The sequence below is a fragment of the Sinocyclocheilus anshuiensis genome, unplaced genomic scaffold, assembly GCF_001515605.1.
Source record: "Sinocyclocheilus anshuiensis isolate Anshui unplaced genomic scaffold, SAMN03320099.WGS_v1.1 scaffold292, whole genome shotgun sequence".
Classification (NCBI taxonomy): domain Eukaryota; kingdom Metazoa; phylum Chordata; class Actinopteri; order Cypriniformes; family Cyprinidae; genus Sinocyclocheilus; species Sinocyclocheilus anshuiensis.
Genome location: NW_015555757.1, coordinates 2,547,716 through 2,563,150, shown reverse-complemented (window position 1 = coordinate 2,563,150; position 15,435 = coordinate 2,547,716). Strand labels below are relative to the sequence as shown.

The window sequence follows — 15,435 nt, the reverse complement described above, 5'->3', positions numbered from 1 at the left end:
ATAAATTTGGAGGATGAGATAAGAAAAGCTCAAGTAAACAAAGAGACAGTGGGAACAGTGTTTTTTGATGTGGAGAAGGCGTACGACATGATGTGGACGGAGGGACTTTCAATTAAATGGCATTTAATGGGAGTTGGAGGGAAAATGTTCAATTGGATCATGGATTTTTTAAATGGAAGGATTATACAGGTAAAGATAGGACAAGTATTATCACATCAATAATCCATCATGATTAATGATATATACTCAGAGCTTCCAGTGGATATGGGGAGATCCCTATTTGCGGATGATGGAGCTATATGGAAGAGAGGAAGAAATGGTGAATTTATAAACAAGAAATTACAAAAGGGAATTAACCAAGTTGAAGAGTGGGGGACAAAATGGGGATTTAAGTTCTCAGTGGAAAAAAAAAGTAATGATCTTTACAAATAAAAAGAAGGCTAAGGAATGCAAGGTGGAAATGTATGGAACCACTTTAGAGAAAGTAGAGTGTTTTAGATTCTTGGGAGTATATTTTGACACAAAACTAACATGGAGGGAACATATAAAGTACACAGTGTATAAATGTAAAAAAAGTGCTCAATGTAATGAGGTGTCTTGCAGGATTGGAATGGGGAGCAAGTTTTTCAGCTCTGAAATATATTTATATTGCACTAATAAGGTCTAAATTAGATTATGGTTGTACTGTGTATGGGTCAGCAGCAAAATCTGTGTTAAATGAATTGGATGTTGTGCAGGCACGAGCTTTAAGAATATGTTTAGGGGCAATCAGAACTTCCCCAGTGTGTGCACTTCAGGTTGAAGCAGGTGAAATGCCTCTATGGCTACGAAGGAAACAACTGGTAGCCAACTATTGGATTAATTTAAGAGGGCATGGGGAAAACCATCCAACGAAAAAGGTGCTACAGAATTGTTGGAAGAAGGAGAGGAGGACAAAGGAAAGTTTTGGCTGGACAGGACAGGAGATTTAATAGCAAAAGAAATGGACATATATGACAAAGAATTTGCTAGTACTGTGGTGTGGACTAACAAACCAATCTGGACAATGGAAAATACAAAGGTGGACATAGAGCTTCTAATAATAAAAGGCAGCAGTAGGAGTACAGATATAGTCAGTGAATATCATAGATATATGGACAATATGTACAAAGATTACCTGAGGGAGAGCAAATTTTCATTTTTGGGTGAGTTATTCCTTTAAGTTGAAACCAGATGGTGTTTAAGTCTTTTTCTACAGATCTGTGCTGTATTGGCAGCCGTAACTGAAGTGATTCGTTCTCAGGGAGGAAAGGAGACAGAGACAGAGTACTTTGCAGCCTTGGTAAATTAAAGTCACCATGAAATCAGTTTGTTTCATGACGACTTGGCTGTGTCGAAATGCTTAAGTGTCTACACTTTTTGTGGATCAATCTTTCCGTTTTGCATTTATCAGTCGGCAGATGACAACACTCGAAGCTGTAGATAGCAGCAAATCTCTGGCAGCTGTTGCCTATCTCCTAAACCTGGTTATGAAAAGGTGAACGGTGTGTCATGAGACAAATCAACAGCAGCATAGGAAGATGTTAATTTCTGCTGCAGCAATTCGGGTTGGCCTCAGCTGTTGATCTGAATAGTATATGTTCTTATCTTCTCAAGGGTGCCTGCTGCAGTGCTTAAGAAAAAGTTCTCAGACATGGCCAAGGCCTTCATGGATGTCATGACAAACCAAGTCAATTCTGACTCTTTGTCCTGCCTGCGATGGGTTTGTACACTCTTCTCATAAATCTAACACTTTGATCATCGGCAGAAGCTTTTTTTTCTTTTAATGAAATTAATGTACTATATTTTGTTTCAATAATATTATGTTTTATTTTGAGAGGATTTCATGATACTTGACAGTATTCGCCTCTAAATCTATTTCTAGATAAAACAATACATATTTTAGGAAAACATTTCATTTTTGATTAATACAATATTCTAGTTAATAAGTCAAAGGTATTTAAAATCTAATGCATGGAAGGTAGATGAGACATTATCAAAGAATACTTCATGGCTGATTTGTAAATTGTGCACCAAAATACTGCTATGTATTGTGTTTTTCTTATTTATATTACCGGTAATTTCCTGTAGCAATCGCTTTTGACTACAGAGATCATAATTGTTTTTAAAGACAATTTAGCCTTTTCTAATGTCCATTATTTATTTTGTTCATATAGCAAGCGCCACACAAGTCACTGTTAATTCTAAGCTTGTTAATTAAAAAAAAAATTTTTTTTTAATCTAAAATGACTGAAGATCACCAGAGGGGAAATGTATGTAATGAGATTGTGATGTGAGGAGGAAGCCTGCTTTGTGTCTCCCCTTATTATTTTACACTTTTATACTCTAATTTGGTTGCTTCTGTATTCCTTTGCAGATCATATCCTGTCTAGCGACTTTGCTGCGTAAACAGGATCTGTCAGTCTGGAGTTACCCTTCAACTCTGCAGATGTACCACGGCCTTTTGAGCTTCACAGTGCACTCCAAACCAAAGGTCTGTCTGTTTGATTCCCATTCATTCAGAGTTAGAATGTTACTGTTGATATAAGATTCCTTTTGTGCCATTTAAGATTTTAATCATACTATATCCACCACTAACTGTTATAGTAATACACAATGGAAACACTATTTTTGTACTCGCATTAGAGAGTGACTGATTATGATTTTTTTGAGGTTTCTGAATGATGTTTGTCCATGTGCTGCAGGTGCGAAAAGCAGCACTGCAGGGTGTTTGCTCAGTCCTTCGCTACAGCGACTTTGTGTTCTCAGATAATGCCCCGGTCCATCACTTAGCAGCAGCCGCCACAGCCAAATTCTGCTGCAAAGAATTGGAGCAGTCAGGAGGTCAGTAAACTCATGTTCTTACTGTCGAAATGCTCAAAACGAACAATAACACCTGCTTGTGATACCAGGTGAAATTATCCAGCATCCGAGGCTACTACTACTAAGTAATTTAAATATAAAATTAATAAAATTAGGAAAATCAGCAACAGTGCGTTTCTGTGAAGAACCCAAGTAACGGACAGATGCATAGTTCCTTGATCTTTTTATTTTAGTGTGTAAATTAATAATTTTATTTTTCAAAGGCATTTAGTTTTAGATAAAACATACAATTCAAAGTTTAAAATCAAACTGCATGAAGTTATTGTGTAAGCAGTTTTGCAGCAAAAATGGTCCCATAGCACCTCCTAGTGTCCTTCACACTTACATAACTGGGCCCAAAATGTTTTTTTTTTTTCTCTTTAATTTTATAGAATGAAATAATCTTCCATTTATTGATTGAGTGATTGTCTTTCTATCCAACTCAAGGCAGCAAAGAAGACACTACCACTCTCCACGTGCTTGGTCTTCTAAAAGACCTGCTGTCTGCTTTTCCTCTGAGCTCTGTAAAATCTTGCTGTGAGACCCTTTTCCGTGTGATGACCCTGAGCCATGTGGTGAGAGACCAGTTTAACAGATACATTTTCATTTAAAATTGATAAATCCATTTTTGTTGACTTATCAACTCTTAACACCTGCCTCTGTTTCTCTGAAGCTGGTAACGGCAAATGCAATGCAGGCTTTCCACAAGCTCTTCAGTAGCAAGCCTGGTCCTGCCAGTATGTCTGCAGAACTGAATGCTCAGATCATCACAGTGAGTATTATAATCGACAAACACATGCACATGATCTCAGAATGATGTGATTCTGCATTTTAATTTCCTAATGTGTGGATTGACACATGTTTCAACATCTTCCTTCCAGGCTTTATATGACTATGTTCCATGTGGGGACGATCTGCAGCCTTTACTAGCATGGCTTGCTGTAATGGAAAAAGCCCATGTTCATCTCTCTAGGTAGGCCTTTTTCAGCACTTATTCTTTTGTTTGCTGCCTTTGTGAGGAATCTTGGTCATTATATATAGTATATATATCATGTTAATTTTTGGCCTCTAGTTTACAGAGCTCTCTGAGTATCAGTCATCTTCCTCGCCTCTTCTCTGTCACCATGTCATGTCTTCTGTCCCCACTCACACAACTAGTCTCTGCTGCGACTCAGACTCTGAAGGTATCAGCAGTGTATTGTTATTTGTTAGAAATTAATTTCTTACTGTTATGTGTGTTTTAAGGAGTTCTTTTCCCCCTCTCCATCCAGACTTTTTTAAATGAGTGTGTGGCTCCGCATATGGCTGAGATCGGACCCGTTTTACCAAGCACATCAGATGGAAATGGGGCTTGCATCCTAAAGATGTTTCGGTGAGCTACCTGTGACTTTCATCTTTCCTAATGTCATCTCTTTCTAGAGCATGGTTTTTCTAAAGTCTGACCTTTGTCTCTTTCAGTATCGTGGAGGAAGGGTTGTCCTATCGTTTTCATGCCTCTTGGCCGTTTGTACTGCAGATCCTGGGCTGTTTCTACAGAGCTGCAGGAAGACCGGCTCATCCTATTATGATAAAGGTTGATTAAAATACAGTGTTTGTGTGTTTCTATGTAATTGATAGTTTACTCAGATGTGTGTATGTGATCCTCAGAGTCTGCAGTCTCTCAGTGACCTGCGGGCCACCCCTCAGTTCCCCTTCTCTGGGGAGCTGGATTTGGCTGTGGGCAGTGCGGTGGAGAGCATGGGCCCAGAGGTGGTCCTAAAAGCTGTGCCCCTCCTCATCACTGGAACAGAGTGAGTTACTTTGCTGGCACATCTCAATGTAGAAACTAAGTCTTTTGAATTAAAAAATTAATTTATTAATGCTGTGAAATGTTTGTTTGTTTGTTTGCAGTGATGACCTGGAGTTTCCACGTAGCTGGCTGATCCCGGTCATAAGAAATCATGTGAAAAACACTCAGTTGGCTTACTTCACCTCATACTTTTTCCCTCTGGCAAACAAACTTAAACAGACAGGTTTTTATCAGTCACAGATACACACACACAGTGGTTTACGTTGCAGTTTACTTGAAATGTCATGTGGTGTCAGTATTACTGTATTAAATTATGTTATATGTTTGTATATGCATGTGCATATGTCGATCTCTGATGTTTCAGGTGATGAACTGGAGCAGTCAGGACAGAAACTGATGGCAAAAGTGTATCAGACTCTACAGATGTAGGTACGCTAAGTATTTTGACACATTGGCAGATAATTTTGACCGTTACTATCTATGCAGTGACTGCAGTTTCCCACAGAAATGAAAATGATAATTTTCCCACCCTCATGCTGTTCCATACCTGTATGATTTTTTTTTCATGCTCTTGAATACTGTATATATTATTTTCTCCCATTGAACCTTGCTACGTACATAGAAACATTTGGATTGCCATTGAGTGGAATGAATCATCCATTTGTCTTATTTTTCCAGTGTTATCAATATATAATTTGTTTTTCCAGATTTGGACCATGCTACCTGGATTCTGCACTAAACCCACTGATCTGTTGGCCTCGTTTAAGGGCATTGATCGGTCTCTGGGTATGGCCCTGAATGATCGCCCTGACCTCCGTCTGTGCATCTGCCAGGCTTTGTGGACAAAATCTGAATAGCACTGTTTTTTTTTTCTTTTTTTCTCTCCATTGCTGTGGCACTGAAGACAGCTCATTGAGATTTATGATTGTATGTTAAATGCATTTTTTTTATTCTGGATCATCTGCAGAGGAGGAAAAGGCAGAATTAAAACGATTTTCCAAGAACTTCCTTCCCATCCTATTTAATGTCTACAGTCAGCAGCTGAAACCTGGAGAGATGGTGTCTGCTAGAATGGCCGTCTTAGACACAATCAGAGTACCTGAGCATTACAGAACAGGAGGTAATTAATTTACCATATTAACAAATTAATTACATCAAAGCAAGAATGACACCATTGCAATCTCTCCTAGATGTCTTGCAGTTTGCATATGTTTATTGTGCCATTGCATGTCTGTTCTAAACATTTGTTCCATTGTTTCAGATGGTGTGCACGTTTCTGCAGAAAGCATCAAGAGAGACTCAACAGTGCAGACAACTCTGAGTTCACACGGTAATACAGCACCACACCTTTATTGTCTTATTTACAAGGTTCTATGTATGTTCAACAGATCTTTGAGACACTTAGAAAAGGGTAGAGACCTAGATAGAAACCTGAAAAATGCATAATTTGAGACCATATTTTTGTGGCTGGAATATCAGCCTAAAAAGTGTTGTTTAGTGGCACCTTACTGAAGTTCACATCATGTTTTAGATAATAATTGGCTCTTATTTTGTAGTCTCGCAGTTATCGACTTGATTGTTGCAATGGCTCCGTTTGTAGATGAAGCATCCATGACCCAGACATTCAATTTGATTAAACCTTTTGTGGAGGTGAGAATCTTCCTGTTACTATTTTTAAACATTTTCGCTCTTGTGTGATGAGTGTACTTCATGTAATGTTTGTCTGTGTATATAGAGCAAGGATGCTAGCATCCAGAAGAAAGCTTACTGCGTGCTTGAGGAAATTTGTGGAGGAGTGAGTGCGTCTTGTAAGGCTTTTGTTCTGCAGAACCTCGAGCAGCTGAAAACAATGTTAATGGACAGCCTGACAACAGCTGCCTCATCTTCCAAATGAGTGAGTGCTGTGAAAAACACCACAAAGTGATCATATTTATACAGAGAATGTAAATTGGAATAATATGTGGTGCTCTTTTGACACTTTTCAGCCTAGACTCAAGTGTCTGATTCACATAGTGAAGCAGCTGAATGAAGAACACTGTGATTTTATTACAGCTCTGCTTCCTGAGGTTTGTCAATCTTAAATCAGAGTTTAAGATTCTTTATGGAAGTTTTAATGTTAGGAGTTTTTACTGTGTGTTTAGGTCATTCTTTGCACTAAGAAAAATGTCTATTGGTGCCCGCAAAAATGCCTACTCTCTTCTAGTTGAGATCGGAAATGCATTTGTAAGGTTTTGTGGGAACACAAAAGGTGAGAAGAAAATTTTTATTTTTTTATTAATTTATTTGTATTACTAAAATATATCTTGCTGAGTAATAAACTGAAATCATTTATTTTAATCATGTGTTTTCAGATGCCATAAATGAGTATTTAGGCCATGTGTACATTGGACTAACTGGCTCTGTAACGATGGTCACCTGTACAGTTCTGGCATTAACAAGACTAGTGTTCCATTACAAAGGTAAGAGTGACTTCTGCTGTCCACCTTATTTTGCAAGATGGAAGTAAGCTATTTTCTTTAAATACTTCTAGTTATTTACCTATAGCAGCAAATGAATTGGAAGAATAACTGTTTTCACTATGAACCAATGCATTTATGATTATGATTACTTAAAGTATGATGACAAAATGTCAGTTTTTAATGTAAAGCAGAGTAACAGATACGTGCAAGGCTTCCTGTGACGTTTAAGTTACAAATAGCCGTGGCCATGTCCATTCTTGCATTAAAAATAAGGTGGAAACACTTCTGAAACTCTACTTTTGAGCTATTTTTGCTGGTTTGTTCCTCGGGTAAACGATCAAACAACTAGCCTTGTTCTGTTTTTTTTATTATTTTGTGGGGAAGCACAACTCTTTTTCTTCAGAAAATGTAGTGATACATGGATTGTAAAGAATCATTAAATGTTTGTAGTCATTGAATGTTAAGCAAAAATATTGTCTGGTCTTTATGTTCAGATACCATAGACGTGTCATCACTGGAGCTGCTACTGCAAAATGTGTGTCTTCTGCTTTCGAGTAGGACACGAGACATCGTCAAAGCCTCTCTGGGTTTCCTAAAAGTCTTGCTCTTTTCTCTTGATGTCAAGGTTTTAGCCAGCCATATTACTGTTATTGTAAGTGAAGAAGAGAGAATGTTTTCAAGTTCATATTTGAACATTTTAAAAGCGTCTTGAGAGGTGTATTAAAGTGACCATGTTATGTTTTTACCCCATCATCTTGCAGATGGTAGGCATCAGCAATATGAATGATATGCAAAGGCATTTTAGAGTGAAACTTAAGAGCATTTACACCAAGTTGATTAGGAAATTTGGGTAAGCTTAACAGCTAACCAAGCATGACCACACGGTCCTTTGTTTCTTAATGCATTTTTTTCCTTCTATATCTTTGTATAGTTTTAATGTAAAATGTGTTCAGGTTTGAGCTGGTCAAAAGCATGTTGCCGGCTGATCAACAGAAGGTCCTAGTGAAACATCCGTAAAACAGAGGCCAGAAATAAGAGACGCAAACTCGTGAGCAAGACAGAAGAGGACGGTTCAGACACTGAGGATGAGACACCTAAAGTGAAAGGAGAGAGGTACAGCGCTTTCAAAGCAAATTGCTTTTATAATTGCATTTTATGACTTTAATGTGGTGTCCGTCAGAAATATTTTAGAGTTTAGTTGACCGTGCTGATCAGGAAGTACTTCAGAGAGTAGATGTTTCGCTTATATTTGTCTCTCTGTAGTATTGAGGACATTCTGGCCGAGACGGACTCTGACTCGGATGAAGATGAGAAGCCTAAAAGGGGTCAGAAGAAGCCAGTGAGAAAGCGCCAGGCCTGGTAAAAGAAAGGCATATCTGACGAACCACTCAACTTCCTTGATCCAAAAGCAGCGCAGAGAGTTTTGGGTAAGAGCTCTTTAGATATGTCCAGTTAGATTCAGTCATGATCAAGTACATTAATATAACTGTGTATATATTGCTCATTTTTATTTCACAATGTATCCAGCCACCAACCCTAATCTAAAGAAGGCCAGTAAAGCAGAGCATGGATTCAAGGTGACATCTGATGGAAGATTGATCATCAAAGAGGAGGATGATGAAAAAACAAAAGGTGGAACATAATCATCTTTGTTTTTTATAATTGTAATAAACCACAGTATAATCATATCCATCTCTCTTCAGATGCTGAAATGGATGATGTACTTGAAGAGGCTGGAGTCAAAACTGTAAGTGTTTATTTCAATTTTGTCAATCTACAGAATTGAGAAGTATAATGAAAGGTTTTGCAGTGTAATGTTTATTTCTCCTTTTCCCTGTCGAACAAAGAAAAATCCAAAGAGGAAAATGCATGACGAACTAGATGATGATATGGATGTTGAACCTACGATGAAATATAAAGGTAGGTTCAAAAGTTCAATTTCACCTTGTGCATGTTAACTTTCCTTTACAAATAAGTGGTATCATGTGCAAAATCACATACATTGACTTGATTCAGATTCACTGAACCCCTAATTAGACATGTTTCTTGCACTTGCTTGTATCATTATATCATGTTAACAATATTCATATACCATTGCATTCCTAGATACTCAAAAAATGTAGTGGAATTACCATAGTACTTGAGTAAAAAATAAAAATAATAAAGCTATTACTGTTGTACCATGTCCAGGAAATGATGGTAGTAACATGGTACATTGTGATTATTTTTATTAGTGCTGAAAGTAATGTTTTCCCGGCATTTTAACATTTGTATGTATTGTTGAACTCCTCAGCTGGTGGCATTGGAATCCATAGGCCTCTGGATAGAAGACCAGAGTTTGGGACGGAGTATAAAGCAAAGGTTAGAAGTGAAAGTAGAATTTTTTTTTTGATAACTAACATATAAAATGTAAAAACTAAACATCTGTTTGTTGCAGAAAGGAAAAGGCGATGTTAAGAAGGCAGGCACGCGTGACCCATATGCTTATATACCACTGAAGAAGGCCCAGCTCAATCGAAGGTAAGGAACAAAGTCTGTCTTTATATGCGTCCTGAAAATATGAGTGGTAAAGCTGATGAAACATTACTTTTAACTTTAATAGGAAAAAGGCCAAACTGCAAGGCCAGTTCAAGGGCATGGTCAGAGGGGCCAAGAAAGGAGCGCTCTCTGGATCAAGAATACTGAAGAAGAGGAAAGCCTAAAGTGTGTTCTTGTTATGGTCTTCCTAGATCTGCCCCATTTCCCATAGCATGATCAAATTAAAGCTAGAGACTTCTTGTTTTCCTGTACAAATGCTTTGAGAACTTCCTGTGGAAGCATCTCTTCAGAAGATGTGGTCCTAGTTGATGTTTGCTGTGGTTGGATTTAAGAACATAGCAATATGACAGGAGCTTTGTGCCAAATATATTTATGGACTTGCTATGTTGGACAGAAAATAAACTGTTCAGAAAACCCCATAAAAACAAGAAATCCCATATTGCCTTAAGCTTTCTGCTCTTCCGTTATTCATGTGCTGAACCCCAAAAACACTAATATCATGTTTCTACAGTTGAACGGTAGTGCTTTTTTAAAGCATACCTAGTATTATTTATAAATTACTTTATTAAAGTGATAAAAACATAGTTCCCTTGTGCCCATCAAAAAGTCATTTAAATCATAAATGGTACATAGTGATTGATATTGTGCGCTACAGTTTTTCAGCGGAGGATACTGGTGGTGTTAATGTAGATCCCAGCTGTGTGTGTGAGTGAATGAGGTCTGCTGGAGGTCAGACGTGTCCTCTTACTCAATAAGCTCTACTGGATTTTCCCTAATGTCCCAGTGAGAATAGGTGCAGCAGCTGCTGGCTCCAGCTGATTTTGAGAGCTATCTTTCATTAACAATGCATGACAAAGGTTTATTATTAAAGGGACAGTTCACCGAAAATGAATGTCATGATTTACTTACTCTCAAGATTCTGTATTCGTTTATGTTCTGTTGTTATTTTGAGCTTTTGCAAAAAAATAAGAAAAAAAAGGCTTGACTGAAAAATGGAAATTCTCACAGGACTTTGTTCATATGTTTGAACCTCTTGTTTTCACTCACTTTTTAGTCATAAAAGGACATCAGTCTGCTGAGTTTATATACAGTAGATAGAGTTTAATAGCTTGGTGATTTGCATAATGTTCAGCCAAATTAAATTTCTAAAGAAACTTTGACGTCTCATTTAAGGCTGTTATGGATGGATGTCGTATTTTCATGACAATGAAAAAAACCCTGGTTGCAATTAATTGCTATTAAAATGCCAGATCCTCAATTATTAAATCGAAGACTGAATCCTGTCTGATGTACTGCAGTAATTTTGGCCAACAGAGAGCACTGTTTCACAACTGTTCCTTCACAGCAAAGTGAGACGTCAATGAGGTGAAATTCACTCTTAAAGGGTTTGTTCACCCAAAAATGAAAAGTAGCCTGTGTTTTACTCACCCTCAAAGCATCCTAGGTGTATGTGACTTTCTTCTTTCAGATGAATCCAATCGGAGTTATATTAAAAATTGTCCTGGCCCCTCCAAGCCTTTCAATGGGGGTAAGCGGGTGTTGGTTGTCAACAGTTCAGAATGAATGCTTTGAGGGTGAGTAAAACAGGCTAATTTTCATTTTTGGGTGAACTAACCCTTTAACCCCCCTGTTATGTGCAAATTTCATGCATTTTTAAAAATATGTCATAACTCAAATATACAATATAATTTGTTTTATTTACTTACACTCTACCTACCCGATATTTTAAATACATTTTTAGAACAAAACATAACTTTTAGATTTTTATATATTTTATTTAATTGCTTCATTTACATAAAAAACATTGTCCTCAGTTTCTGAGATTTGTTCCTCTAAATCACTCACATCATCCAAATATTGCCCTAACACCTCACTCACAGTGGATCTTATGGTCATTTTTCTGTAGATGGAAAATGACAGTCAAATGTCCCCACAAGGACAGTAAAGCCTGAATTGTTTGACATTGTGGGGACATTTAGATAGTCCTCATTAGGAAAACCTTCTTTTTTTTTGGAAATGAAAAAACAGAAAGTTTTGTGTGATTGGTAAGGTTAGGGGAATGAAAATACTGTTAATACAGTATTATGTCTATGGAAAGTCGCCAAATAATATAGAAACCAAGCAAGATGCTTGTAAAAATGTGTGTACAGTGTTTGTAAACACATTATTGTATGAAATAGTAGATAAAGGTATATGGAACTTTGAAAATTACAAAAACTGGCCTTCATAGTACAGTAATTGTAAAATGTAAAATAATGCCAGACATCAGGGGCCTCATTTATAAAATGTTGCGTAAAAACCATCCTAAATTTGTTCTAAGATAATTTCTCAAAAGTGCGTAAGTGCGATTCAGAGAAAACGAACGTGCGCACAAAAACACGTGCGTACGCCTCTACCAGCTTAAACCAGCATCCCAGCTTCAAAACATACCTAACCAGCATATGCTGGTTAGGTATATTTTGAAGCTGGGATGCTGGTTTAAGCTGGTCCTTTGCTGGTTTATGCTGGTCATGTGCTGGTCGGACCAGTTTAGGACCAGCACATGACCAGCTAAGGACCAGCATAAACCAGCTAAGGACCAGCTTAAACCAGCTCAAACCAGCATCCCAGCTTCGACACATACCTAACCAGCATATGCTGTTTTTTTCAACAGGGTGTTCAGACCCTGACGTGACGGTAAGTACTTTACGTCAAAGAGCGTTTTTATAAATATGAACGTTGCCGTGGATTTTAGCGTACGCACACTCTAAGATCAAATCTGTGCTTAAAGCACATTTTATAAACGAGGCCCCAGACCTCAGACATCACAGGAGGGTTAAAGGGTTAGTTCACCCAAAAATGAAAATTAGCCCATAAATTACTCACCCTCAAGTCATCCTAGGTGTATATGACTTTCTTCTTTCAGACGAAGAAAATTCTTTCAGAGTTATATTAAAAATTGTCTTTGATCTTTCAAGCTGTTTAATGCCACTCGGCGGGTGTTGCAGTGCATCAGTCCAAAAGAAGTTAAATAAAAAGCGCCCATCCATAATAAAAAGTGTCTCACACGGCACACGGCTGTAGCGAATCGATGCATTTTTGTAAGAAAAATAACAATATTTAAAACGTAATAATCAATTTAATCTAGCTTGAGCTCACTGTTGTAAACGGAAGCAGCTCGGGGCGGATGACGTATGAGGTCGGCTTTGCGCATGCACTGCTCAGAAGTGACGAACACGGAAGTGCAGGGGAGAGATCATATCAAAACAACGGTCACTAATTAGAAGTACAAAACGAAGATTTGTAAAGAAGAATGTCGCAGGATTTCGATATAAGCCAAGAGGAGACTGGTTTTCCTTTGCTATTGTTAACAAACGTTGGTTTTCACAAGACTCACCAGCGCATGCACAACGCTGAACTCATACGTCATCAGCCCGGAGCTGCTTCCGTGTATAACTGTTGGCGCAAGCTAGATTAAAGTGATTATTATGTTTTGAATATGGATATTTTTCTTACAAAAACACATCGATTCGCTACAGGAGGCCTTTGTTCATCCCCTGGAGCCGTGTGAGCCACTTTTTTTTATGGATGGGCACTTTTTATTTAACTTCTTTTGGACTGAAGCACTGCAACTCCTGCTGACTGCAGTGATAGAGCTTGAAAGATCAAAGACAATTTTTAATATAACTCTGACTGGATTCGTCTGAAAGAAGAAAGTCATGTACACCTAGGATGCCTTGAGGGTGAGTAATTTATGGGCTAATTTTCATTTTTGGGTGAACTAACCCTTTAAGAGCGTTGCAACTGCATTCAGATACATACTAAAATCTTAAGTTTGAATCTGATATCGGAAATATTGACTCTATTTAACACATGCAGGTATAAGTGTGGTCACTGAATGACTCTCCTTTGGTACAAAAGCAATCAAGCTGTCGCAGCACAGCAGGCAGAGGGATATTAGTTATAATGTGTGGCTGTCAGAGCCTGTAATGGGAACATCCCCAGTGCTGCCACAGGGCTCCAGGTTTTGTAGCCAGTAAACACACTGATGTTTCTCATGAGTGTTCAGTGCACCCAGCCAAAGGAGCTGCAGTCATCAGACCATATGAATCATGTCACGTTACATGATGTGAATCAAGCTCCTGCTGAGTTTTAAATCCTTATACAGAGCGGAATGAGGTTAACTGTGAGGCATGAGTGGAGATAAAGGGAGGCAGGAAATAGAGCTTAAACACGCAGCTCCTAGATTACAAGTATTATCTCAATGGAATTTGGCTAAGCATTAGTATGGATGTTGTTTTTCATGTAGATTCATATCATATGTTACTTTCACACTAGGGCACTACAATGTGTCTGATAGAAAAACTGAGCAATGGTACACAACAAAGTCAGCAATCATGCAGATTGTCCAAAGGAAAAAGATGATGCAGTCTTAAGAAAATAGACCCATTCTTTGAGGATGGCTTTGTCAAAGAAAAATATTATTTTTGTGTTTAGGCTAGAGCATCCATGTTGCTTTCTCAGCTGCATCCATAAGATTCGCAAAAGTTGTAAGATTTGCAAAAAAAAAAAAAAAAAACCCCTGAGCTTGTGCATATTTTACTGTCAGTGAATGACTTTGTTATAAAGCTTCTGCGTTCAACTCGTTCAAACAGTTTTAGAACTGAATACTTTATTATTATTCCTTGCTTTTCTACATTTACATAAAATGTGGATAATATTGTACTTATTCTTATACCAACAGAGAGAGAGAGAGAGAGAAAACTAATTTATATTTAAAAAAATGACAATGGATTTTTATACAATTTTTCATGAAGGCATAGGAACACCTAGAGTCCAACCCATGAACATAATATTTATAACATTAATGTTTTCTTGCTGTGTAGGACTACTATTAATTACCATGATCCATAAAGAAAAACACATAATATATTACATAAAATATCATGCTGAGTGTCCTGTACCAGTGATGGACACCCTGTCATTTTATATTCAAGTGTCTACCAGGAACCCAAGGCTTAATAAATTAGTGGTTTGTACTGCCCTGCAGTCACAGCATATCTGATTTTCCTTTTAAAGATGTGACCAATTAATATTATGATACAAATTAAAACAGGGCATAATGTATACCATACATACTGTAGCTCTAACCAACGGAAACATTAATATCATTCAAAATCTGATATACAAATACCCAGAGTCAACATTCAAAGCTCTTAAAAGGTTAGTTCACCCAAAAATGAAAATTAGGCTGCGTTTTACTCACCCCCGAGGCATCCTAGGTGTATATGACTTTCTTCTTTCAGACGAATCCAGTCAGAGTTATATTAAAAATAGTCTTTGACCTTTCAAGCTGTTTAATGCCACTCAGCGGGTGTTGCATGCATCAGTCCAAAAGAACTTAAATAAAAATCGCCCATCCATAAAAAAAAGTGTCTCACACGGCTCCGGGGGGTGAACAAAGGCCTTCTATAGCGAATCGATGCGTTTTTGTAAGAAAAATATCCATATTCAAAACGTAATAATCACTTTAATGTAGCTTGTGCCAACAGTTGTACACAGAAGCAGTCCCGGGAGCATGAGGTATGAGGTCAGCGTTGCGCATGCGCTGATGAGTCTCGTGAAAACCAATGTTTGTTAACAGGAGCAAAGGAAGCAAAGTTTCCTTACTTTAGCAAAGGAAAACCAGTCTCCTCTTGGCTTATATCGAAATCCTCAGACATTCTTCTTTACAAATCCTCGTTTTGTACTTCTAATTAGTGACCGTTATTTTGTTTTGATCTCTCCCCT

At 37.7% G+C, this 15,435-nt stretch overlaps 1 pseudogene; it reads left to right on the top strand.

The window, feature by feature from the left end:
- Window positions 1-1,045: 1,045 nt before the first annotated feature.
- Window positions 1,046-10,145, top strand: LOC107673871 (RRP12-like protein; annotated as a pseudogene).
- The last annotated feature ends 5,290 nt before the right edge of the window (window positions 10,146-15,435 follow it).